Genomic DNA, 25,266 nt, shown 5'->3' with positions numbered 1-25,266 from the left:
AGGGGATTTGTACCTGAAGAATATAGTGTCAGGGGTGCGGAATATTCTTTCCCCCTCTCCTCCCCTAGGGTGTTCCCCGCAGGCTTCTCTCCACAAGCCCCTGGCTCAGTCATTTTGGAAGCCGTTGCCACACAGTTCGTGCTCTTATTTTCCTGCCAGTATTGTTTGTTGTTTCATTTTAGTTTCTTTTGAAAAGATTGCTTTCTTTGGGGGTGGGTTTTGCATGGAGGGTCCCTGAGTGACACTGGGGTAGATTAGTTAAAATGTGCAAAACTTTCTCATAGGGTTTGAAATGTAAAAGTTGGTTTAGTCACCAAAGGCTTTCTACCTCCTTATTGTACAGACTATGTAGCTGAGGACAGAAGATGTGCTTTGCCTGTCCAGTAGTGCCAGGGCATGGACAGACACCTGGGATGTCCCTCTGTCTGAAGAGGACACTTCTCTGTTAACCCTCACAAAAAATGAGGGATGGTTTGAAATAGCCTGGGGTCAGCAGGGATGGACTCCGTGGCCTGTCACTGTCCTTAAGGGTCTGGATCCTTAACTGATGAGAAAAGACACCAGTGTGAGTTGAAAGCAGAGGCTGACAAACTATGCCCTCGGGCTAAGAATGACCTTCCATCTTTAGTGGGTTGTTTAAAAAGAAAAGAAAGAAAAATTAGCAAAGAGTACAGATGTAGCAGAAGGGGTGAGAGCAATAACGCGTTCAGAATAAGGCCAGGTGACCTTCCTGTGGAAAGGACAGTCCTCTGCTTTCCTCCCAGTGCCTCAGTTCTGCCGGCCTTGCTGGGACACCGGAGCACTGCTCGGCCCTCTGTGTGGGACACGGGGTACGGGTCACAGGTCACCGGCTAAACTACTAGGTTACTTCCCCTGGGCTGTCTGCGGGGCGGCTCTGTGCCCCTCAATCCCTCCAGTATCATCCTGGTCTGAATGAGCCAAGGGACTTGTCTCTGCGTTGAAGGCCACTCGGAACTTGCATTCCTCACATTCTGTTCACATCCTGTTGGCTGAATGCCACTGCAAAGGACTGTGGGAAATGGAGTCTCTAGCGGGGCTGACAGTTGTCAAGTTAAAACTACTATCAGAAAAGAAGAGGTGGAACTACTAGCATTCTGTGGAGGGTGAAAACGAACCACCCAACTTTCCCAGCCCACAAGCAGCTTGCCCTGCCGGTGACTAAGCGGCTGTCTCCGGGTTCCAAACCCACCTTCTTTGCTGCGCTTGGGAGGCTGGCCCGGACTCTGCACACTGCTGCTTCGCCAGGGTGCTGCCCACTGGGCTCCGCCCAGCAGGAGACTGCAAGGCTGGAGGAGCAGGAAGCTGCTTCCTGCTGGTGAGCATCATCCTAGACAAGCTTCAGTCCTGAGCCCACCTTGCAGGTTCTCGATGCTCCGTTTTATTGCACCCCTGCAGCCCTCTTTAAAGGGCTGGGTCCTAGAGCCTCGGGCCCTTCCCTCAAGACCAGAGACCACAGCATCTCCAAGCAGGGCTTCCTCCTCAGTGTCAGGGGTCTGTCTTGCTCCCTGGGGCGCCACCTGCAAGCTTCTGAGTTAGAGTGGTGATTCTCATCTGTGTCCTTTGTTCCCTAGAGGTCACAGCCCCACCTTGCCATCGCTGCCTTCCTGATAACCTCTCCATGTTCCCCTTTGGTGTTTTTTTTTTCTGGTTACAGTTCTTCGTATGACCTCCTCTGTTCAATCACCCGTGTGGTTTCTGTCTCCTGCCTGTAGGCTCCTGGTTGGTCTTTCCGTTGAGTTATTGTTGAGGAGGCGGCCAGGGCACAGGGCAGAGGCGGCTGCGCTGGCCGCTCTGTTGGGCACGCTGGTGAGTGTGGCTGTCCTTTCTGTTCGGCTGCGTCGCACGGCGGTGACACAGCACTTGTGCCGAGGACACTTCCCTTCTGAATTGGTAGAAATTGTCAGTGACAAAGAGCAGTTCTGTCTTGGGAGACAGGGATGGAGAGATAGTGAGCCGCTTGGTTTCTGAGCTAATCTGAAAGTTTTCCCTCTTTTTGCTTCGCCCATGTTTCTTTTCCTAGGAGTATTGGGGGTGGGGGGGTCCATATGGAGGATGGAGACTTCGTACTGACGTCTAGCCAGAGGGTTCTCTGAGCCGGACAGCAGCAAATGATTGATGGAATTCCCAGATCCAGTGTTGAAAGCTTATCTGGGGAGTGCGGTCTTGCCCCTGGGAGAAAGGTCTGCAGGCAGACAGCTATAATTCTCTCCCTGTGCTACAGTATTATCTTGACCTCTAGAGTTGATTTCTTTTTAATGTGGCCCCATAGGAAGCAGAGGCATCAGGATTTACTTGACCATTTTGCTGACTTACAGGGTAGTTCTTTTTATCTCTTTAGAAGTGGCTTCTTTGCCTTCAATTCATCATGCTGGGATGCTTGCTAATACTTTTAGCTTACAGTAACCTTTAAGGAAAGACATCGTAAGTGATCGCCCAGGTAAGGTTTCCCTCCGAGGAATGTGTGAAGGCATTTCCAGCAGGTCCTTCATTGTGACGCTGCCCCTGCTGGTGCATATGTAAGACAGCAGTGTCTTCTGAAGGTGGCCTCGTCCATTCTGGTAACTGGTTCAGCACATAATCTAGCATTTCTCATAAGCATGTTTTAGCACCAGCCAATGAAGTGTGGAGGCTTGAGGTTGTTGTGGGGAGGGAGGGAAGGAGAGAGAGAGAGAGGGAGAGAGAGATTCTCATGCTGATCCCTGAACAGCTGGCACCTCGCACCTCCTCGTAGTCCGAGCCAGATGCGGAGTAGAGCTTTCTGGACCTGGAGTTAGCAAAGATTCCACAGGTCTCGGGCTTAGTTCCACGAGATTGTCCCCAACTTTGGACACCAGTCACAAGTCCAGGACACCCATACCTCTGACCGACTAGCTGTAAATCGAGGGTTCCCATGACTTCTGCTCAGATTGTGTAATTTGCTAGAATGGCTCATGGTCTCAGAGAAACAGCATAAAAGCATTTATAAAGGATACAAACGGGCAGCCAGATAAAGCACACAGGGTGAGATCCGAAAGAGCGGCAGTCACAGGAGCTTCTATTCCCAAGGATTCGGGGGTGTGCCACCATCCTGGCACCTGGATGTGTTCACCAAAGCAGAAGCTCTCCCACCGTTGTTGTGTAGGAGTTTTTGGAGATTTCGTTACATAGGCAAATTGATTAAATCATTCACTGTTGGTGATCAGCTCAGTTTCAAACCCCTCTCCCCTCCCTGGTGAGACTGAAAATCCAAATATATATTTCTTATTATATTTCAACGTCACTGTAGTACAGTTAGTCACTGGAGAAGACAGAGTTGAGAATATCAGGTGGAACTCAAGGAGTCTTATCACGGACAATTACGTGATGTTTTGAGAGCTAGTATTGGTCAGCAAAAGAAATACTGGAGTAGGAATCCCACCCTTTGCTTTTAATTAGGGGGATATTTTTGTGCACTGATGTTGGGGACGCTCAGTGTCCCAACCTCCACATCTGCAGTAGGGACCACTGCCAGGATGGTGGGTACGTGAGGTCCTTTTGTAGAAGTGCCCTGCACTGTTCACAGTTGCACTATCTTCATGAAGATAGCACTGTTTCCATGAAATACTGCCCTGGCTCAAACACAAGAAGATGGGAGAAACTTTAACACATGGGAGGTTAGCATTATTCTCGCTTTGACTTTAAATGTCTAAAAATCATTCATTCTTGGTTCCTTGTGAGTTGATGCCTCTTGAAAGGCTGATGTTGCTATTTAGAGACCCTAACCCCTCCAAAAAAAAAAAAACTTGAATTTTTCTAACCCTCTCATTAAGCCAGACTTGGTGTTTAAGTATCACAGCCATGAATTAAACCCTTGGAGGGAATTGTGTTTGGAGGAGTTATTTTCTAACGGAGAAAAGTGAGAATTTATGAAATTTACCCTGTAATAGTTTTCCCTCCAGTCCCTTGGGTCCGTGGCTTCCTGCTGCTGTTGCAAAGGTGTCAGCGGGACTGTACTAGCCTCCCTGTTCTTGTCCACCCCTCGCTGGCCTCTGTCCGGCCAGACGACGATCAGGTCATGTCCCCTGCCCTACCTCTTACCAGCAAACAGCATTGGGGTGCAGGTACGTGTCTCTGTGTTTTTTCTTATAACTTCAAATGGGAGTACTTTTCTTGTAGACTGTTCCCCAAAGAACACCCTGGTGAACTGCTCTTTAGGAAAGGGAAGAAGAGAAAGAGAAGCCAAAACAAGAATTAAGATATTAATTCTAGGTCCTCAAGCTAGGACCTAGTTTCTGAGGATAAAGGCCCTAAGAGCAGAATTATGGTCACAGCGGCCAGAGGACGGAAATGCCAAGTCAGACTTTGAGCCAAATGAAAATAAGTGAGCCAAATCGTTCATTTGAAACGGAAGGAGTAAGTCTGCCTGAACCCAGGAAGAATCATTTAGACTATAAATTAAGGAGCAAGAGTGGGTGGCAGGCTGGATCGAGCACCATCCGCATATCTAGAGAAGTTGGAGGGGAAAGAGAGGGAGTAAGAGAAATAAAACCTAGAAAATTCTGTCATTCATAGATTTTACACCAGAAACATGCCAAAGGAAAGAAATGTTTGAAGGTACTGGAGGGTGACAGGTTGGGGTAGGTGTGCCCAGTTATAGGCTGTAAAAGAGACCCGGTAGGGAGAGGGCTGAGTACAGGGCTGGCAGACACCCACAGCCGACTGAGAGACCCACAGCCGACTGAGAGACACCCACAGCAGACTGTGAGACCCACAGCAGACTGAGAGACACCCACAGCAGACTGTGAGACACCCCCAGCAGACTGTGAGACCCACAGCAGACTGTGAGACACCCACAGCAGACTGAGACACCCACAGCAGACTGTGAGACCCACAGCAGACTGAGACACCCACAGCAGACTGTGAGACACCCACAGCCGACTGAGACACCCACAGCCGACTGAGACACACCCACAGCAGACTGTGAGACACCCACAGCAGACTGAGAGACCCACAGCAGACTGAGAGACACCCACAGCAGACTGTGAGACACCCACAGCAGACTGTGAGACACCCACAGCAGACTGAGAGACACTCACAGCAGACTGAGACACCCACAGCGGACTTTGCTTCTGTCTGCAGACGATGCCTCGTGCTTCTCATGCTTCTCGAGGCCTCGTCACCTACCCTGTCACACCCAGTTGCCCCTTTCCATGAGTGGCTACAGCTGCACTTTCAAGGGCTCCTTTCTTCCCACACAGAGCACCTGGCCCATTGGAGATCCGCCCTCAGGCAGGGCTCATCCCTGTGTCCTGTGCCCTGAGCTGCCCAGCCCAGGGTGTGGCAGGTCATGACAGAGTTGAGAGTCCCTTTGTTACTGAAAATCGGTTCATGGCTTCTGCCTCCTGATTCCTAAATCCTCTCCTGCCACTCCTGCAAAGGAGAACTCCTCAGTGCACATTTGTTGGAAACAAAACCAGAAAAATCTGTCTCAATCTTTTGCTCAGTAGAACCAAACATTTCTGTGTGGGCACTGAAACCAGGTTTGCACCAGGAGGCAAACTAAATAGGTAATGACATCCTGGCATTTGTTTTCTAGGAATTGCATATACAGCGCCAATAGAGGCACCAGTATCATTTCTTTCTTTTTTTCTTTTTTTACTCCTTCTTTGATTACAAAATCTGTGAAATAGATTTCTTTTCATTTTTTAAAATATGTTTTTATTGATTTTAGGGAGAGGGGGAGAGAGAGAGAGAAACATTGATGAGAGAGGAATATCAATTGGCTGCCTCCTAAACGCCCCCTACTGGGGATCATGCCCAAAACTCAGGCATGTACCCTGGCTGGGAATCGAACTAGCAACCTCCTGGTACACAGGATGACATCCAACCGAGCCACACCAACTGGGCTGTGAAATAGATGTTTAATTCTATTTGAAAGTATCCAGTTACCATTGGCTGCAGCCCGTCAGTAGCCCTCACACCCCATCTGTCTTTGGACATCACTGGCGTGGGGATCAGGAAGATAAGGAGAAGAAGGAAGGCACAGGCATTCCTAAATCTATGAGCTACTGTCTGAAGTCCAAAGAACTTAGCATCCATTTCAGCTGCCTTTTGAAGGAATCGTCTTTCCTCACTCCCTACCATGAGGTCTTAGTGTGTATGGCCCCCATGTGGCTAACCTAGGTCTCAGTCACCTTTGCTCTTAGTTTAGTAACAGCTCCCTGCTGGAATGCCAAAACATATCTGTTCAACTCAATATGGTCAAAACTGAGAGTACCATCTTTAAACATCCACACACCTAACCCATTTTCCAAGTTATTCCTTCTCCTGTGCTCTAGATTCGTGCATTCATTCACTCATTTCAGCATGCATGCATGCATGCATTCATTCATTCAACTCCTGCCGAGTCCACCGTGGGTAATGGCTCTGCCAGCTGACCTGCTGCACGAGTCAACAACTTATGGGTCTTCTTACCCTCCTCACATTCAGGGAGGGGTCAACCCTAATGATTCCACCTCCTTAGTACTCAGGTCAAAGTATAATTTTTAAAAAGTTAAAAACAGACTCATCGCCCTGGCCGGTTTGGCTCAGCGGTTAGAGCGTCGGTCTGCGGTCCAGAGAGACCCGGGTTCGGTTCCCGCTAAGGGCACGTACTTCGGTTGCAGTTTGTCCCCGGCCCTGGTTGGTCGTGCGGTGGCAGCCACTCGATGTGTCCCTTCACGTCGATGTTTCTCTCTCTCTCTCTCCCTCCCTCTCTAACTGTACAAAAAATGGAAAAATATCCTCGGGTGAGGATTAAAAAAAAAAAAAACAAAAACAGACTCATCTATGCAGTAATTCATAAGCAAAACTAGAAACAACTCAGATATCCACCAGTGGGTGAATGGATAAACAAATTGTGGTATATCCATACAATGGATATCTACTCAGCAGTAAAAAGGAATCAAATACTGATATACACAACATAACTGATTCTCAAAAGAATTGTGCTGAATGAAAGAAGCTAGACCCTCCCCTATCCAGAAGGGGTACATACTGTATGATTTTATTTAAATAAAATTCTAGAAAATGCAAGGTAAACTAATCTATACTGACAAAAAGCAGATCAGTGGTTACCTGGGGAGGGATTATAAAGGAGCAAGAGGAATCTTTGTCTTGATTGTGGGGATAGTTTTACAGGTATATACATACATGTCAAAACGTATCAAATTGTATGCTTTAAATATATGCGGTTTATTGTGTCAATTATACCTTAATGAGTCTGTTTTAAATGTAATTTGAAAAATACACAATGAGCAACATGTCAAAGATCTATCTAACTCGTGATTGAGGGGACCAGCAGGACACCAGAGCCAGGTAAAGGAATAGGAAAGACAGAATCTTCTGAAACTGATAATCAAGCCATCAGGAAGCATGTGCGCTTTCAAGAATCACAAAGAACTTCAAGCAGAATGAATCAAACACACACACACACTATTGTATGGATGTATGTATTCATATACACATTACGTTGAAGGGAGTTTTATTTGACTTGCTGATTATGTGTGTGTTTACCTACATGAAAATGAAATTTGCAAGGACAAATACTTAGATTTTTAAAAATCATGTGAATCCCACATTTTCCCTAACCATCTATTTTTCTGTTCCTGGCTTTCAAACTATTTTGTCATAACCCATAAGAAATGCAGTTTATGACATGACCTGATTCCCCCTTACCCACCCTCCTCTCTTCTCTCTCTGTCTCCTTTACTCACATACTTAACAAAAATTTCACACAGTATTTATCTTCACTGTGTGCCATGCCCTTTGTTGTATTTTTATTTGCTCTTTTATTCAATTTAACTGTCTAAATGCTGCTCATTACCACGAATTTGTCATAGTCTGAATAACACTAATCTTGATTAACTTTTCCAAAAAGTTTCTATCTGAACACTACCAGCTCAATAACTTGTGTGTCAAGGGGAAAAAAGATTCCATGGCCAAATAATTTTGAGAAACACCATGTGCAATGTTCTGCACCCGGAGGGCCCCAAATGCACAGCTTCGCTGTCAAAGGCTTGGAGCTCCTCTACTTACCACTTCGTGAGCAAGAAACTCATTATTTGCTTCATACAAGTGAACTTTCCAGAGGATCAGCATCCTGGGGCCTGCCAGGTTAGGAAACACTGAAGAGCACTGATCCAGGGTCAAGTTCTATTATAACAAAGCTACATTTTTACTTTTTCATTTGCTTAGCACTTCACCCTCCCGCCTCCCGCCCCCACCCCTCCTGTGCCTTCACTGAAAAGTGTTTGTTCTCCTGAGCGTAACTTTCATCGCGGTCAGTGAATATTGTCCCTCTTAAAGAATTTGGTTAATAGTGATAATTGCATAGTTTATCATGTTTCCCGTTTTTGCCAGGAAGTTTCAAGTTAAATTAAATCTCTAATTATAGTAATAACATTAGATTGAACTATATGACTGCCATTTTTGTGGATCAGAGATGGTTGAATGTGGTTTAAATTAATATTTAGCCTAATTGATTTACAGAATTACTTCTTCTATTTGGTTTTAAATTTGACTTTTCTAATTTAAGAGCTTGATAGAATATGTTTCTTTTATTGCAAATCTCTTAATTTTCTTGGGAAGCAAATGGGATATAAATTTTAATAAACAGAGTCCAGCTATAATGCCCCATTAACCAGTAGGGTGTTTAAAACACAGATCTTTTTCCCCTCTGACTTCCCTATTATTCATTAATTGGGAAATGCTATGCATTCTGCAGGAGGAGTGTTTTGAGGTTTTTTTTTTTTTCTTTCTGTGAAAGTCCTGAGTGGCTTTAAGAACAACAACACTAAATATATATATCTACTGTTAATCAATATTTATTGACTAATTCAAGTGACGTCTGTAGTCTTGTACATGAATTAGAGAATAATAGAGTCACAGAAACCACCTCAGTCCTGAAGGTCCTCGCTTGCCAAAATACATTCTCCGCCACCAGGGATCCCATTACAAAGATAAGCAGCTATTACTAAAAGCATTAACATCTAATGGATGGTGTGGATTTTCTTAATATATTTCCCCCACCCATTTAGTGGCCTCGAATGATTGTCTGTGCCCCTTTCTTGCCTAAAGGAAATGTTTTGATTTATCTCTATATACCCTCAAGCTAAGAGTTGCCTTGTCTTCTTTATTAACATAAGAGAAGCTATGGAGGGTAGTTATTAAGAAAGATAACACTTAATCATATTCATTAAGTCAAGAGTTTAAAAAAAAGGAGGGACAGTTTTTTTTTTAATTAAAGATAAGGTTTTAATAAGTCTGTACTGTACAATTTAGAGTGCTTCTTTAAAAAAAGAAGAAGCCGATGATAATGCCTGTATCTTAAGTCTTTGCATCTTGGCTGTTTTAATCAGAATGTTGTTCATCATTCTCTGAGGCCTTGGAACCACGCTATTAGAACAGACTACACCAGAGAAGTAAATTAATCAGGACAGGAAGAGAATAGAAATGGCTGTCATCATCCAGAAGGGGCACCATCTTTTTTTTTTAGCTTTGTAATTATAATTTAACCATGGTTGTACCTGTGTATTTTTAAGTGATCTGTCAAGGTGGCTCTCTTCACGCCCAAAGCCACATCGTCCTTATTCCAACCTTGAGATGTCAGGCTGTGGAATTTCTTTTCCTCTTCCTTCTTCCTCTAGTGTTTGGCCCCATCTACCTCTCTGGGAATCTATTAGACACTCATGTATTAAATTCCCACCATGTGTTGTCCCTGTGCTTGGCACCAAGGATGTAGCTCTGAACAGGAACTTCATGGTCCCTTCCCTCATAGGTACTAAGTGGAATAGGAAATGATCACGGAAGTCCTTGAGTCTATGAAGCACTTTGTAATAGAATTACCAACCCTCCACGCGTGTTATATGACATTGCTGTCCTTATGGCTTCACCCAGGTGCCACCTCTTCTGTTACCCTTTCTGTCACCACCTGTATCAGTCAGCACTGGTTACATTATGCTGTAGTAACAACCAAAACGCTCGGTGGCTTAAAACACCTCTCACTCTGCTAAGGGTCCAGGGCAGGTGGGCTGGAGGCACGGCTCCTGGAAGTCATTGTCCTCATTCTGAATCCAGAGCCAATGACACGGTCACTATTGAGACCAGAGTACCACCTGCTGTGGTGGCAGCTCAAAAGGATGCTCTGACTCTTCAGACTTCTGCCTGGAAATGACACTGACTACTTCTGCTCATATGTCACTGGCCAAAGCAAGTGACATGACCAACCCTGACTGCAGAGGTTGGGGAACCATACTCCTCCCCTAGGAAGGGGACCAGATATTCACACCACACAGTGTCCTGTGATCTCTTTCGATCCCTCTAGTCATGAAGATCATATTGGAACTTAATCTTTTCAACCTTGTGTTGTTACTAAACGCTGTAGATATGCATGTATCCCTAGTAAGATGGTAAATTCCTTGACAGCCAGCACCATGTCTTACACTTCCCTGTATGGGACTTAGTGTGATGCTATCCTTAGTGTTAGGTTCTTTAAATGATCCTGATTGGCCCTGGCTGGTTTGGCTCAGCATTAGAGTGTCAGCCCGCAGTCCAGAGAGACTCAGGTTCGGTTCCCACTAAGGGCACGTACCTTGGTTGCAGTTTGTCCCCGGCCCTGGTTGGGGTCATGCGGGAGGCAGCCATTCGATGTGTCCCTTTTACGTCCAGGTTTCTCTCTCTCTCTCTCTCTCTCTCCCTCTCTCTCTCTCTCTCTCTCTCTCTCTCCCCCCCCCTCCCTCCCTCTCTCTCCCCCTCCTTCCCTCCCTCCCACCCTATCTGAACAAAAATGGAAAAATGTCCTCAGGTGAGGATAAAAAAAAAAGATCCTGATTGTATCAAGGAGAGAATGAGGGGAGAATAATTCAACTCTTTTCCATGTTTTGATATAGTGCTTTATCGTTTCCTAAGGGTCTGTGCACACTGTCTCTTTTATTATTATTATGCCTTTTGCAGACCAGGAAAGTAAGACCTAGACCATGCACATGACTTGTTCCGTGTTGCACAGAAAGGTGGCTGAGCTGTGTCTGAAACCATGAATTCTAAATCCTGCCCTGAGAGTTGCTGTGGGTGTCATCTCAGCAGTGGACAAGAAGGCAGCTGGAGCTGGCAAAGTCACCAGGTCTGCCCAGAAAGCCCAGGAGGCTAAATGAATGTTACCCCCAATACCTGCCACCCCAGTCTTAATCAGGGGCGAAAGAATGGTCTCAGAACTGTTTGTCTCAAATGGCCGTTTAAGTTTAATAGTAAACGACTGGTTAATGGTCACAATGTACCATAAAACCTTCAGAAGGAAAGGAGAGTGTTTTGTAGATTGTTTGTGTGTGTGTGTGGCAGTTTTTAAGTTATTAGTTTTTAAAATCAGTACTTTTTAATGGAAACAACTTGACCAAAAATCTGTCACAGAATTTTGAGACCCATTAAAACAAAGTTTAATGAGAACCTCATTAAACAAAATGTGTTCTTTTAGTCAACAGTATAACTTTCTGTTATACTACTTAGGTAACTAAGACTTCAGCATTGCCATAACCTATTTCTGATATTATATCTGCTGATACTTTAGAGTTGGATGATTCTATTAATGTGTTTTTTGTTTTTGTTTTCTGGGTGGGAACTTTGGGGTTTTTTTGTGCCTCCCGCCACTTTGTCTTAAGGAAGAGAATCTGTTTACATGGTTAAGGCTGTGGGATTGGGGGTCTGTTGGTGTAACACTAACTAGATTAGCACAAACAAGCAGATTAACTTTGTTTATGTTTAAGCTAGTTTATAAAGACCAGACTCTGAAGTCCATGTGTTACATATAAAATTTTGTAGTTACATCAATATTGAGTAAATTTGTTGGTGTGTCAAATTTTAGTTTTCCAATTTTACTGGGATGTGAATTCACGTTTACAAATACTGAGGTGTAGTTTAAAGGACATAAAGTGAGGCTTAAGTATTATTGAGCACTGTCTTGCTATAGTTAATTGTATCTAAATTCCAGGAAAAATAAATGATGCTGGAAGTTTAAAATAAATAAATAAATAAATCCTGTCCTTTCCCTACCCTTACAGTTGTTCATCTGAACCCCAATTTCTTCTTGTGCTGAGGGTCACACATGGGGAGGGAGAAGGAAGCTTCAGAAAAAGAGTTGAAAGCCCTTGACCAGGACAGGGTATGGCTACTGGAATTTGGATCCCAGTACCGCTGAGAGAGCACAGCAAACTCCAGCTTCTGTTCAGCGGTCAGCATATCCATTTCCTGTGGCTGCCGTGACATATGACCACAGACTGGCGGGGTTAAACCAGCAGAAATGTGTTCTCTCAGAGTCTGGAGGCCAAAAGTTCAACATCAGTCTCCTTGAGCCAACATCAAGGTGTCGGCAGGGCCCACGCCCTCTGGAGGCCGGACGGAAGAACCCGTCCCTGACTGTCCAGCCTCTGGTTGCTGCAGCGTTCCCTGACTGTGGCCACCACGCCGGTCCAGCGTCCTCCGTGCATGGCATCTGCCCTGCCTCTCCTTTGTAGGCACATTTCTGATTGGATTTAAAACCCACCCGGTAACCCAGGATACTCCCTCCATGTCGAGATAGTCAACTCAGTCATGTCTGCAAAGACCCTTTTTCTTCCAAGGTAACATTTACAGGTTCCAGGGATTAGGACCTGATGATACCTTTGGGGCCATTTTCAACCTACTGTAATCAGGATGGTGGGAACCCCCTCTGCAACCCCAGCTTTCTTCTCCCCTCTGGTGGTGCCGATTATGTGGTATCTTAGGAGGACCTTTGGAGTCCAGCACCCCTGCGGTGAATCCCTGGGTCTCATCTGCCTCTTGGCTGTGTGGCTCCATCAACTCCTCTCTCTGAGCCTGTGTCCTGCTGTGTGGAGGTGGAGGCTTTAGCACCTACTTGTTGCTTGATGCGAGGTAATAAGTCAGAGAGGGCCTGGCCTGGGCCCCTTGCACCCCCCAACCCCCACCCCATGCTGTTCCTCACTCGGGCGCTCGGTCCTCTGCACCCGCAGCGGGTGCTGCCCACTGAGATTCCCAGAGCACCGCCTCCCATTTATTTTTCTCAGCGAAGCTGAAAACACATGATGTTTATTAAATAATTAATCATCCTTTCCTAGAAGGGTTATTCCATTTCATGGGCGAGTAGTTCACTGCCAGAGAACTGTGTCTTCCTCCAAAATGATGTATAACAGGATTCGGTATCTATGTTTTTAGACACTTGGTTGTTTTTTCTCTCAGCCATTTAAACTTGGAGGTAGTACTGTACACATTCACTGGCACTTTGTCCCTTTTAAGAGACAGATAGCCGGTGCAAAGTGCAGTGACCTCATTTTTCCATCTCTGAAGCGGCATGCATGTAAACCTACATTAGCGCACATAAAGTCCCGTAGAGTTTCGTATTTGCTAAATACTAAGTATTTAGTGATAAACGTCATAGGTAGTAATAAGCCTTCAGAGCATTCTGCCTGCGAAGAAAAATAAACTATTATATAATTGATAAGGAAATCAATACAAAGAAATAAACCAAGAGATAAAGCCCCCTTTTTTTTCTCAGAAGTTTTGGTGATTTTACAAACATTCCCTGTCTGCCTTCAGATTAAAACATTCTGGCCTGGTTGGTTTATAAAGCAGTCTCTTCAGACATCTGCCTTATTTTTAGGACATCTTTATCCTAATGCTAGGATAGTAATTGGGGGCTAATGACAGGAAGGGCCCGAAGTGCTGTGTTGAGAAGAGAGAGCCATGAGACCAAAACCAGGCTTGGGAGGAGTTCTGTGACCAGCTAACCATGTCTGCCGTGGACATGGAGTGGGTGGCAGAGGCGTGACACACGTGATGTTGAACAGGTAGTGATTGGATGCACTTCACCTAGGCCCTTAGACACTCAGGTTGCCATCAGAGTTACCGCTTAACAATAACTTTTATCCTCGGAAGGCAGAAACAGGGCAGGGACGGGAGGGATATTGAATACTCTCAATGATAGCTGAAATGTAATAGTTTCTTGAAAAGTGCCTACTAAAGGAAGAAAGGAAGGAGAGGATTGTTTGCCTAGAAAACCATGACCATGGTTGCAAAGTGGAAACTCATTTTTAGAGCCCGATTGTAAATCTTGGGGGCTCTGAGTTTGTAGCCGTTGCCGGCACAGGGGGATATGCAGTATTCAGAACCACCAAGAACACCGGTACGTGTTTCATTCATTTGTGGATCAACAGCATAAATGTGGTGTTCTGGTATTAAATATTTGAAGCATTTGCATTGTCCAACAGCAGACGCAGTGCTTGCAACAGTGTGGCACTTTGTTTTGCTTGCCACACCTCTGGAAAAAGAAATTTCATTTTTAAGATTTGAACCCCAGCCTTGCCACTCACTATTTATATGTTCTTGGGCAAGTTACATAACCTTCTCTGTACCTAAGCTTCCTCATCAGATAAAAACATTGCCCACTGCCCAGGAGTGAATGGTTACTCTTGCTAAGAGCTGAGAACAGTGCCTGGCAGGTATCTAGTGAGTGCTTTTGTCCCCCCACTGTGGTCCTACCCTGTTGACTTCTGACCCCTGCAGGCTCTGTTCCAGGCTCTGCCTGGATTTGGCCACAGGGAGGTGGTGGAGGCTGGAGGAAGTAGAAGCCCAGGTTCCTCTCCCCTCTATGGGCCTCTTGGCTGTGGCTCCTCTGGGTGGCCTTGACCTTGACCCCGGGGCTCTGGTTCTACCACCTCCTCCCTTGGGCCCTTAAGCCTGGCAGTGGTAGGCTGCCTCCTGCTGTTGCTAATCTTTGTAACTTGCAGACTTCTGTTTGCTTTTTGACTCTTCCATTACCCTTCTCACCATTTCTATTCAAGTCCTTCTGTTTCAAATACTTAGAGCAGTTATTGTTTTCTTTGTTGTGCCCTGACTGACAGGTAAGCGCGCCCTGTCTTGTAAGCGCGCCCTGTCTTGTAGTTGCCACCACTGTTGTCATTCTCTCCTGTCCTTTAGAGGAGACTCTGAAGGACACAGACTCAGAAGGTGAAGTGAATTAACCAGGATCGCACAGCTGGTGGGTGACAGACGCCAGCACAAAACCCTTTGCACTGCATCTCTCCTTCCAGCCTTTAGGTGGGCTAGCATCTTCAACTCTGATGAGTCCGAGCACATGCTATCCAAGCTGGGACTGACCTCAGACCTCATGGGGGACCTACCACCGTGGGGAGTTGGAGGTGTTAAAGATCATTGATTACCAGCAACAGAAAGCAATTTGATCTTAAACAAAAGATGATCTGGTTGTCTTCAGAAACCCCAAGGCAGGGGGTAGCCAAGCTGCGCAGCAGAGTCGGGATGAGCTTCTGTTTTTCAGCTCTCTTCTTGGCTTCATTCTCTGCTTCATGTGGTAGAAAATGACCACATGCGTTTCTTTTCTAGGCAGTCAGAGAGTATGGTCTCTCAACTCCAAGTTCCTGAGAAGAGACGCCCCCCGCCCAGACCAGGTGCCCACCCTAGTCTAAATTAACTGGCCAGGTTCACCTCAGGCGAGACATCAACCAGGAGCCTGTTGTTGTCACATGGGTTTAGGTGGTGTGGTGTTTTCCAGAAAGGGGCGAGGACAGACAAGCCAACAAGTGTCCACTATCAAGCTCAGTTCAAGATTTCAAGCAGCCTAATTAATAATCATGTGCCCTGCCGGTGTGGCTCAGTGGATTGAGCATAGTCCCATGGACTGAGAGGTCCTGGTTCAATTGCTGGTCAGGGCACATGCCCGGGTTACTGGCTCAATCTCCAGGAGGGGGCGTGCAAGAGGCAGCCAATCAGTGTTTTTCTCTCACATAGATATTTCTCTCCCTCCCTTCCTCTGTCTCTAAAAAATCAATAAAAATATATTTTAAAAAAAATTAATGATCATGCAAATAGCAACTGCCATACTGGGGTGCCTACCATTTGCCAGATACAGTGCTAATTACATTGTATCTGGTTTCGTTTTTTGTTTAATTCTTACAACAGCCTTAGGGGGCAGGTTTTATTATTTGCATGGTGTAGATGAGGAGAGGCCAAAGGGAAAAATATGCATCCATGCATTATAAAACTGTGCAGGCCAACTAAAACATTGCTTCTGGTGGGAATTAAAATATAGCAGCTCAAAAAAAAAAAAAAATAGCAGCTTAGAGTGGCAACGCTGGTTAGCTAATGCTGATCGGAAGTTATGGCCAGTGGCTAAGTATACCTTTGATTAGCAGAGAAAAGCAGTAGGAGGACAAATAAAGCAGTTAATTTGGACAAGAACTATATATTAAATTAAGAGGTCTTTGGTGATTAAACTAATAAAATTACTCTGTGGTATTTAAAAGGACCAATTTTGTTCAATCCACCACTCTGAAAATAAAGAATTTTACTTACGGTAAGTAATTTAGCTTTTTGAATAATCCTCACCTGAGGATATGTTTTTATTGATTTTTCTCTCTCATCTATATGAGAGAGAAACATTGATCAGTTGCCTCCCATGCATGCCTGACCAGGGATTGAGCTTGAAACCTTTTGGTTGTTGGGGGAGCGGGTGGGGGACACTTCAACCAACGGAGCCACCCAGCCCTGACAAGTAATTTAGCTTTTTTGTGGGCAGTTCCTTCAATTTCTAAGTTGATTCAGAGTTCAGAATTACTGATTCAGTCTTCTGACTCTATCAGGAGTGTTTAAATATACATTTCCCGCTCAATAAGTCATGAATTTGTTTAATTTATCAGCAGTGCACTCAGAAGTCATCCAAGTAGACTTTGAGCTGTGAGCATTTGCTTCTCTCCTTCTGGTTAATTCTGACACATCTCACCTGTCATGTTTTTCAACAATTCTAAAAATGGGATTGCTTGCTGTTAGAATTGATTGTTGTGTTCCTAAAGAGAAATGATGAAACTTGCCTAAATGATATAGTTTCCCCTCATTTCCTCAAAAATGTTTTTACATGAGTGGAGAAAGTGGAATCTGTGGTGTCGCAGACAAGGGACTGGAGCACGTGTCACAGTCGGCTGTCGGTGTCTATAAAGTACAGACAGTAGGGTCCCATCTCCAGAGTTTCTGACTCTGCGTCTGGGGTGGGGCCTGAGGACTTGCATTTCTTGCAAGCTCCCAAGTGACCCTAATTTTATCTGTGAACCTCGCTTTGAACACCACTGCGTTAGGCTGAAAGAATTTGCCAAGAGGAAGCATGGATGCTTTCAGTCTGGTAGCGTTAAGAGAAAGCTGTCGGGGTAGCAGATTTTAATCATTCTGTTTAGCCAAAGGCTCCCCTCTTTTCTAGGAACTGGATTTGGAATTTATGAGTTTCCTTTCTCTGAGAGGGAAACATGAGACAAGGGGAGGATTTACTATTATGATAATGAAGCTTAAACTCGGGGCTCCTTTCCAGGCTCCGGTAGGGGCCTAGCAATAAGTTCACGTGGTTTTTGTAAAATTTGCAAAAGGATATTATTTCTGTGTTCTTTCTCTTAAAGAGGGACCCAGAAATTTTCTAAGCTTTAGCTCCCATAAAACCTGAATCAACTCTCTAATAATGAATTAGTATAATTAATATATATGAAAGGAACACAGTTTGTAACCGAGAAGCTTTTTGTGAGTACAGCAGTCCCGACGTGCCAGAAACAAGGTTAAGTGGGGACGTGAGCCTCGTATGTGAACTTCATGTGGAACTTATTTTAATTGAATGAGCTCAGTGGGGCCTTTAGGCAGACGCAAATCCAAGTTGATTTTAGCTTGTCCACTAAGTGACGAGCTCGCTCTGTGTGCTGTGTTTTAGTTTATTATCTATTTATTTGTGACAAGAGCAGATTTAAAGAATCAAATGGGTTCAAGTTCTGGCTTCACGTCTTATAAATAAATTCACTCATTCTCTTTGAGCTATTTTGTCTGTAAAAGGGCCATGGTAGTAATAAGAATTGCCAACTTGATAGGGCTAATGGGGTAATGAAATGATAGATATGAACAGTCATTTGTTCGTATCTGAAGATGTAAGGTTGATCATATCTGAAGATATAAAAAGTACTACACAAATGTTAGTATGTTAGTAATTAGTAGCTATACAGTGCTACACAAATAATACAGTAATAGTTCATATTGATCAGATGACCAAAGGATCATTCTGCGAGATCAAGAGTCAGCAAACTTTTTCTGTAAAAGGCCAGACTAGAAATAGTGTAGGTTTGTGGGTCACACTGTCTTTGTCTTAAGGGGTAGGCAAAAGCAGCCCTAGACAAGATATAAATAAATGGCCATGGCTGTGTTCCAGTAAAGCTTTATTTATCAAAACAAGGGCAGCTATGTTGTATGTACCAAAATTCATCCAAAATGCCACCGTCCTTCAAAAGTAGGAACTTTCAGTTGAGCATGAAGATAAAACAAATACTAGCAATTATAAATGATGTTTTTATTTAAACTCAACACTGAAGGACCAAAGTGCTGGCTAATTTTATCTGCCCTGCTTTCCATAGCCCTCTGAGGTAGTTGATATCTCTCTGGGGGTGGGGGCATGTAAGTGGATTAAGAAGGCAATATGGGAAGGAGGGAGTCAAGGTTAAGTTAAGGGTCAGAACACCAGCTTGGTTTTGTTTTGTTTTGTTTATGCTTCCTGGTGCTGTAAGTGGCAATAAGAGGGTGAGCTCTCCTTTGGGACTCAGCCTCAACAGCAGGCTCATACGAATGGCGTTTTGTGACTATCATTTTTTTCAAATCACTGATATGCTCAGGTCTGTGAACAATGGAAAAGTGCAATCAGCCATAGGAGTTTCAGGAACCCATCAAAGACTGTTGTCTACACATCTGAAAAGGGAAGTTAATCATGAACCTCAAATACAGTTGCTATAAACATTCACGTACAGGTTCTTGTGTGAACATAAGTTTTCACTTCTTTTGGGTAAATACCCAGGTGTGGGACTGCTGGATTGTATGGCAATGGTATGTTTATCTTTATAAGAAACTGCCAGACCACTTTTTGAAGTAGCTGTACTATTGCATTCCCACCAGCAGCGTATGAATTCCAGTTCTCGGCTTCCTCGTCGGCACTTAGTGTTCCAAGTTTTTGTTTCTTTGTTGGATTTTGTTATTGTTACAGCATTCTAAAATGTGTGACATGGTAATTCATGGCAGTTTTAATCTGCATTTTCCTAACTAATAATGATATTGAGCATCTTTATTGGGCTTATGAAAACCATATTATCTTCTTGGATGAAGTATCTATTTAAATCTGTTGCCCATTTTAAAAATTGAGTTTTTGTTTTGTTTTGTTTTTTTTATTGCTCTTATTCATAATTGCCCCAAACTGGAAACAACATAAATATCCATCAACTGGTAGATGAGTAAACAAAATATGCTTCATCTATACTATGATATTCTCAGCAATAAGAAGGAATGAACTACTAATACACTCAACAGTTATGCTAAGTGAAAGATGCAGGGTCCACAAAGCTATATACAGTATGACTCCATCTATATGACAACTGGGAAAAGACAAAACTATAGGGACAGACACCAGATCAGCCGTGGGCTAGAGGTAAGGGAAAGTATATTTTTTTCGAAAAGCTTCTCTTGGCTTCACACTATCAGCCTCCCTCTCCTGCCCCTGCCCCGCCTTCTCAGGCATGGATGCGGTGTCAGTTTAAGCTGGAGTTTTTAAGACGGAAACACCAACATGAAGTTTCTCTAATTTTAGTCATGGAAGTTGCCGGTCAGCAGGCATTTCTCCTGGCCCTTTGTTTTTGTTCCTGGGGGGTATGAGGACGGCTGGGCTCTGTCGCCCTCGGGCTGGCAGTGTCCCCCACCTCCCGGCAATTCTGCTTTCCAGAGACCGCAAGAGGGCCCTGACCTGGGAGATGGCTGAGCGGATGCCCTTTAAAAATTGGATGCTGTGCTGGTTCTGTTAGGATTCTGAATCATATCTTAGGTGACGGTATATGCTCACCTCTCACCACCTATCAGTTAGGAACATGAGAACTTTTGGGTGAGGTGTGGGGAGGAAGGGAAGTCAAATCTCTTTATAGGGAATTCCAGCGAATTGCCCACTGTCTTTGGTCTGGTGGGAGGCTCTGTCTGCTTAATGTTGCGTAAAGAAAATAAGCTATGCCCCCTACCTAGGGCTTGGAATTATCTTCCTCTTACAAAGATTTCTGTTGTACACATTTATTATAAAAAGCCATTGCGTTTTGGTTTTTTTAAATACATTTTTATTGATTTTTAGAGACAGAGGAAGGGAGAGAAACATTGATCTGCTGCCTCCTGCACACCCCTTACTGGGGATGAGCCTGCACCCCAGGCATGTGCCCTGACCGGGAATCAGACCAGGACCTCTCAGTCGTGGGACGACACTCAACCACTGAGCCATGCTGGCCAGGCAGCCTTTGCGTTTTATAAGGCAAAACAGGAAGACTCCGGACCATTCGGCAGGAGATTTTTTTTTTCCAAATATTGTGTTAGAACTGAGTTGAAGGGAAACTGTGGTAAAACCTGGAGGTCTTTTAGAATAAAGTTGAATCCTTATGAGTGCAAGCCAAGTTCCTGCTGTACCTGGTCAGGTTCGTGGGCGGTGGGGGTTCTTTTACAAATGTACAGCGTGGATTCCTCCAAGAGCAGCCCTCAGGCACACCCTCCTTTAAAATAAGTTCAGAATTTTACTCATGGTCCACAGCTCCCTGGCTTTTGTTGTCCTGGTTCATTGAGTTTGAAATATGTTTGGCTGTATATTTATTTGTCTTTGTGTCCATTGTTTGGCTAATTTGCATCTGGGTGCTTTCCACCCAAAGTGCAGTCTCTGGACTAAAGCATCAGCACCACCTGCGAGAGCTTTTTAGGAATGCAGCCCCCACCGCAGACCGAGTGAATAGGAGTCAGCATTTTAGCACATCCCCAGAGGATGCATTTGCACATTGATCTAGGTCAAGGTCCTGCCCTCTTGATAACCCTGTTAGGATCACGTGTTACCCTCAGAAATGCACCCCTGGTGAATTCTCCTGATGTCCATGAATGAGTGTGATGCATGCCACTTTGCTACAAATGAACTTGATTTATTACTACATTTATTAGTAAATATTAATTTATTTTTAAGCTGAGCTGGTCCATAAAGATACAAACCCAAATAAAGTGTGGTTGAGTTTTAAGGAACTCAGAGTCTAGTGGGGGACACAGAGGGACATACAGCATCGTACTGACCAGTGCCTTTATGTGTGTCACATGACTTCCTTCATCTACACAGAGTACCGGGCCCCTTCTAAGTGTATAGGCCTCAGGCCACCTGCCTCTGAATCCTTTGGGTCAGAAGGGGTGGTGCTGATATGAAAAGAGCAGAGGGTTACTCAAAACCTATTGATTGAGTTATACTCTAAGGGTGAGGCCCTGGCATCTTCACTGTAATGATAATTATGCACATTGTAATGTGAGAACCACTTATCCGGGTGCTGCTTTGAAATCCTCAGTGATTATGCGGTGATACAAAGGGATGTTTAGATACAACCTCAAATAGTTAAGGAATCATTCAGGGATTTTCTTACCCTAAATTCAGGGAGAGTTTCAAGTGGCCTCTGAGTTCAAAGCTGCTTTTACCTTTGGGTGAGACAATATAAGGATATTTGTGGGTGCTATCTACAGATAGTTCAATTCATATTTATGTATATTTCTGGCGGCATGTTTTCTAGGAGCACATTAAAATGCTTTGTCCTATAATGAGTTAACAGTGTGAACATTGTTACAACAATCCTGTGACTTTCTTGTTTAGTGTTTATACTCATCTAATCAAACAAATTGAAATGGGATTATGGCTGTTACACATTATAGCAGTTATTATCTAGTTTAAATGCAGGTCTGAAGGAAATAAAATTGATTTTTTTTTTCTGTGCTACATGAGGACATCATAGATTATTGGTATGCTGGTTGAATTTTTAATTAGGTTTGTATGGAGGAAAGAAAGATTAGTGGTTGGGTTTTTTTATTTTCTTAATGTATTATATAAATAAACTGTAATATTTTATTCTAATTAGGGAGTGAGATGATTTTTAAAAGTTTGATGATCTACTTCCATATTTTTATTTAAAGCATGTCAGGCCTTTAAAGTGGATAATAATTTTAGGGAATATTTTTATTTTTAGAAAGAGGAAAAGAAAATAATAGAGCAGAATACCATTATCACATTCAGTTACTACAGTAACTACCTTGTTTTTTAGGGAATGAGCTGTACCAGAATTTGACAGATAACTGAACCTATCCTTCTATAAAACCAATTTGTTAAAGTTTTTAAATGGTCTTTGTTCTGCACACACCTTTTGTGTCCTTGCTCTGTGTGAGCACCACACCTAATGCTGGGATTCAGAGTTCAGCTAACAAGGGCCTTCACAGAAACAGATGTTCCAATACCACTGACTGCTTTGAACACAGAGCTGTGGGCCAGAGAATACAAAGCTAAAAGTGACAAACCCACCCTGGCCAGTTTGGCTCAGCGGTTAGAGCGTTGGCCTACGGTCCAGAGAGACCCGAGTTTGGTTCCCGGTAAGGGCATGTACCTCCGTTGCAGTTTGTCCCCAGCCCTGGTTGGTCGTGTGGGTGGCAGCCACTCAATGTGTCCCTTTCATGTCGATGTTTCTCTCTCTCTCCCTCCCACTTTATCTGAACAAAAAATGGAAAAATGTCCTCAGATGAGGATTAAAAAAAAATAAAAGTGACAAACCCTGGGTTCAGGGAAAGGCTTCTTGGAAGAGGTGATATTTGATCTGGACCATGACTCAAAGGTAGGAGTTTGCAAAAGAGAAATTTATTCTTGAACATTTTTAAAGTACCTAGAGAAAAAAAATTATCACATTTGATCATTATTAAACATATTAAGCACTTCCTGTGGGTCAGGAAATGTGTTTGCTCGGAAAATAGACTGGGGAAAAGTCTGCAAGACCACTATTAGGTCCTACAGTTTACTGGAAGGACTCACAGAACTCTTTCAAACTATTTTACTCACAATTTGGTTTATTACAGCTAAAGGATAGGGATTAAAATCGCCAAGGGAAGAGGTACATAGGGCAGAGCCCAGGAAAGTTCCAGACATAGTTTCCAAACCCAGAGTTGTCCTCTCCCCGTGGAGTTGTGGGCAGCATAACGTACCTAGTATTGATGCGTGACAATATGCATGGAGTATTGCCAACCAGGGAAGCTCATTCATGTCCAGAATTTTAATGAGGGCTCCATCACAAAGGTAGGGTTGACTGCAACATGACTGATCTCAGTCTCTAGCCCCTCCAGAGGTGAAACTGATGCCAGATGACCCAAAGTCCCTACCACAGATCACACTGTTAGACCTAAGACCCCCAGGTACACAGAAACACTTGTATCAGGTGTGACATTCCATGGTCTCAGAGATCACCTCCCAGAAGCCGAAGGCAAAGACCAGCCCTCTCTCTGGTCAAGGTTGAATTGCTTATTATACAGAAACAAAACTAGACACTACTGTAAGTTTTATAAAACTCATCATAAAGTTAAAGGGGACAAGACCTATGAAGGAAAATCTGGGATGCTGGGGATGGGGGGATGAGATGGGTGGTACCGCCGGTTATAATGATTTTCCCAAGGAAATGGACTGAGCTCTGAAGGATGGAAGAGGGATTAGCCAGGGGAGCAGTGCCGTGCGGAGTGTTCCAGGAGGAGGGAACAGTTGGTGGAGAGGCTTTGAAGTGGAAAGTAGTGGGACATGTTCCAGAAACTGGAGAAGATGAGGCTGGAGCAGACAGTCAGAGGAGGGAATGTGGTTACAATATTGACTAGAGAGAAAATAGGGACCAGACCCCAGGTGCCTCAGAGACCCTGAAAGTGATTATGGACTCTATCTCCAGTCAGTGAGAAACCATTATAGAGTTTTAAAGCAGGAGCATGGATGCTCAGATCTGTGATTTGTTTTTCTAAGGGGACACGTGTGGCTGTGAGACCAGCCAGTGTTAGATCACTGCAACCATCTCGAATATGGCAGCTAGAACTAGGGTGGCGGCAGTGGAGCTGGGGAGGGGGACAAATTTGAGAGAGCAGTCAGAGGTACAGTTGGTAGGACTTGTCAAGCAGACTGCCCTGCCAGCAGACCCTCAGCTGTCACATTGTGCCGCCACCTGTGGGCACCCAGCAGCCCCATCTGATTTGTTGCATCTACTCTGCTGCAGGCAGAGAACCAGTCAACCCAGCTAGCTAGAATTTTGTGTAAGGAAGGGCAGCCGCTGAAGGGTGACAGGTGCAACACTGAAATCGGTGCATGCCTCCAGACTTGGTGATGTCTGTTCTGACTGCTGAGCCCCATGCCTCAAACCTACCACCCCCACTTCTAGTTTGGGCTGTGTTCCAAACAATTGTGGTTTCCAGAGCAGTTCACTGTAAACAACTCTTCTAAATAACTGCAGTGTTACTGGTCATAGATTCAGCTACACCATGAATTAAATCATGCTCCCCTTTGAAAGGCAACCATTAACCAGAAATGCCTAATATAAAATTGTCATCACAGAGCTTAGTGTTGAACAAATAAATAGATGTCTAATCCTCTTTTAAAATATGAACATTAAAAAGAGTTTCCAGTATACCTGTGATGTGTTTTACTAAACCCAGACAAGACCTCCTAGTTATATACACCCTCGATTTTCCATTTGTTTCCCTATAAAAGGAATGTATGGGACTTAGAATATGGCAGAAAACATGGTTGATGTCCCCTGCCTATTTCACTTTGTTAATTGCTCAATCAAATAACTATTCTTGCCCAGAAACAATTAAAAGAAATACTTTCAGTACACACACAGAATATAGTCAGAGACCTTGGATTTTCCTTTCAAACTTTATGTTGGCCAATGACTGGCCAGCACTCTTATTTAAAATGCTGTCACTTAGCACTTTCTTGCTTCCATGTAAATGACTTCCCAGCTAGAGATGACAGTGTTGGGATGCAAGTGTCATCTTGGCTTCAGGTCAGTAGTAAAGAAAAGGTGCCTTAAGAGAGGGGTGTAGGGGTGAACTACTTACTGTTAAGAGCTTCCTGTGACTTGGCAGAGAATCTGAGAAATACTTCTGGGCTCAATTAAAAACTGGCTGCCTGATTGATCATACCGTTTGCCTCTGCTTTAGCGTGGCATCGCCCGGGCTTTCTGGCTGTGGGCTGCATACCGCCCCTGCCTGTCTCCTCCACCACCACCCTGCACTGATCAGGCATGGTCGTATTAGAAACCAGAAATCCAGGCCCCAGACGAAAACTTTTTTCTAAAGAGATTCGGTGGAATTAGAATGAACTTCCCAAGTCCTGGGAGTCCC

At 44.2% G+C, this 25,266-nt stretch overlaps 1 protein-coding gene across 5 annotated transcripts in view; it reads left to right on the top strand.

Moving 5' to 3' along the window:
• The window catches only part of APBB2 (amyloid beta precursor protein binding family B member 2), a 281,249-nt gene that overhangs the window by 218,381 nt on the left and 37,602 nt on the right, over window positions 1-25,266 (top strand). The gene's annotated exons all lie outside the window — the stretch shown is intronic.

This window comes from Molossus molossus, unplaced genomic scaffold, assembly GCF_014108415.1.
Source record: "Molossus molossus isolate mMolMol1 unplaced genomic scaffold, mMolMol1.p scaffold_m16_p_1, whole genome shotgun sequence".
Classification (NCBI taxonomy): Eukaryota; Metazoa; Chordata; class Mammalia; order Chiroptera; family Molossidae; genus Molossus; species Molossus molossus.
The sequence above is the reverse complement of the archived record's forward strand: the minus strand, read 5'-3'. Positions and strand labels throughout refer to the sequence as shown.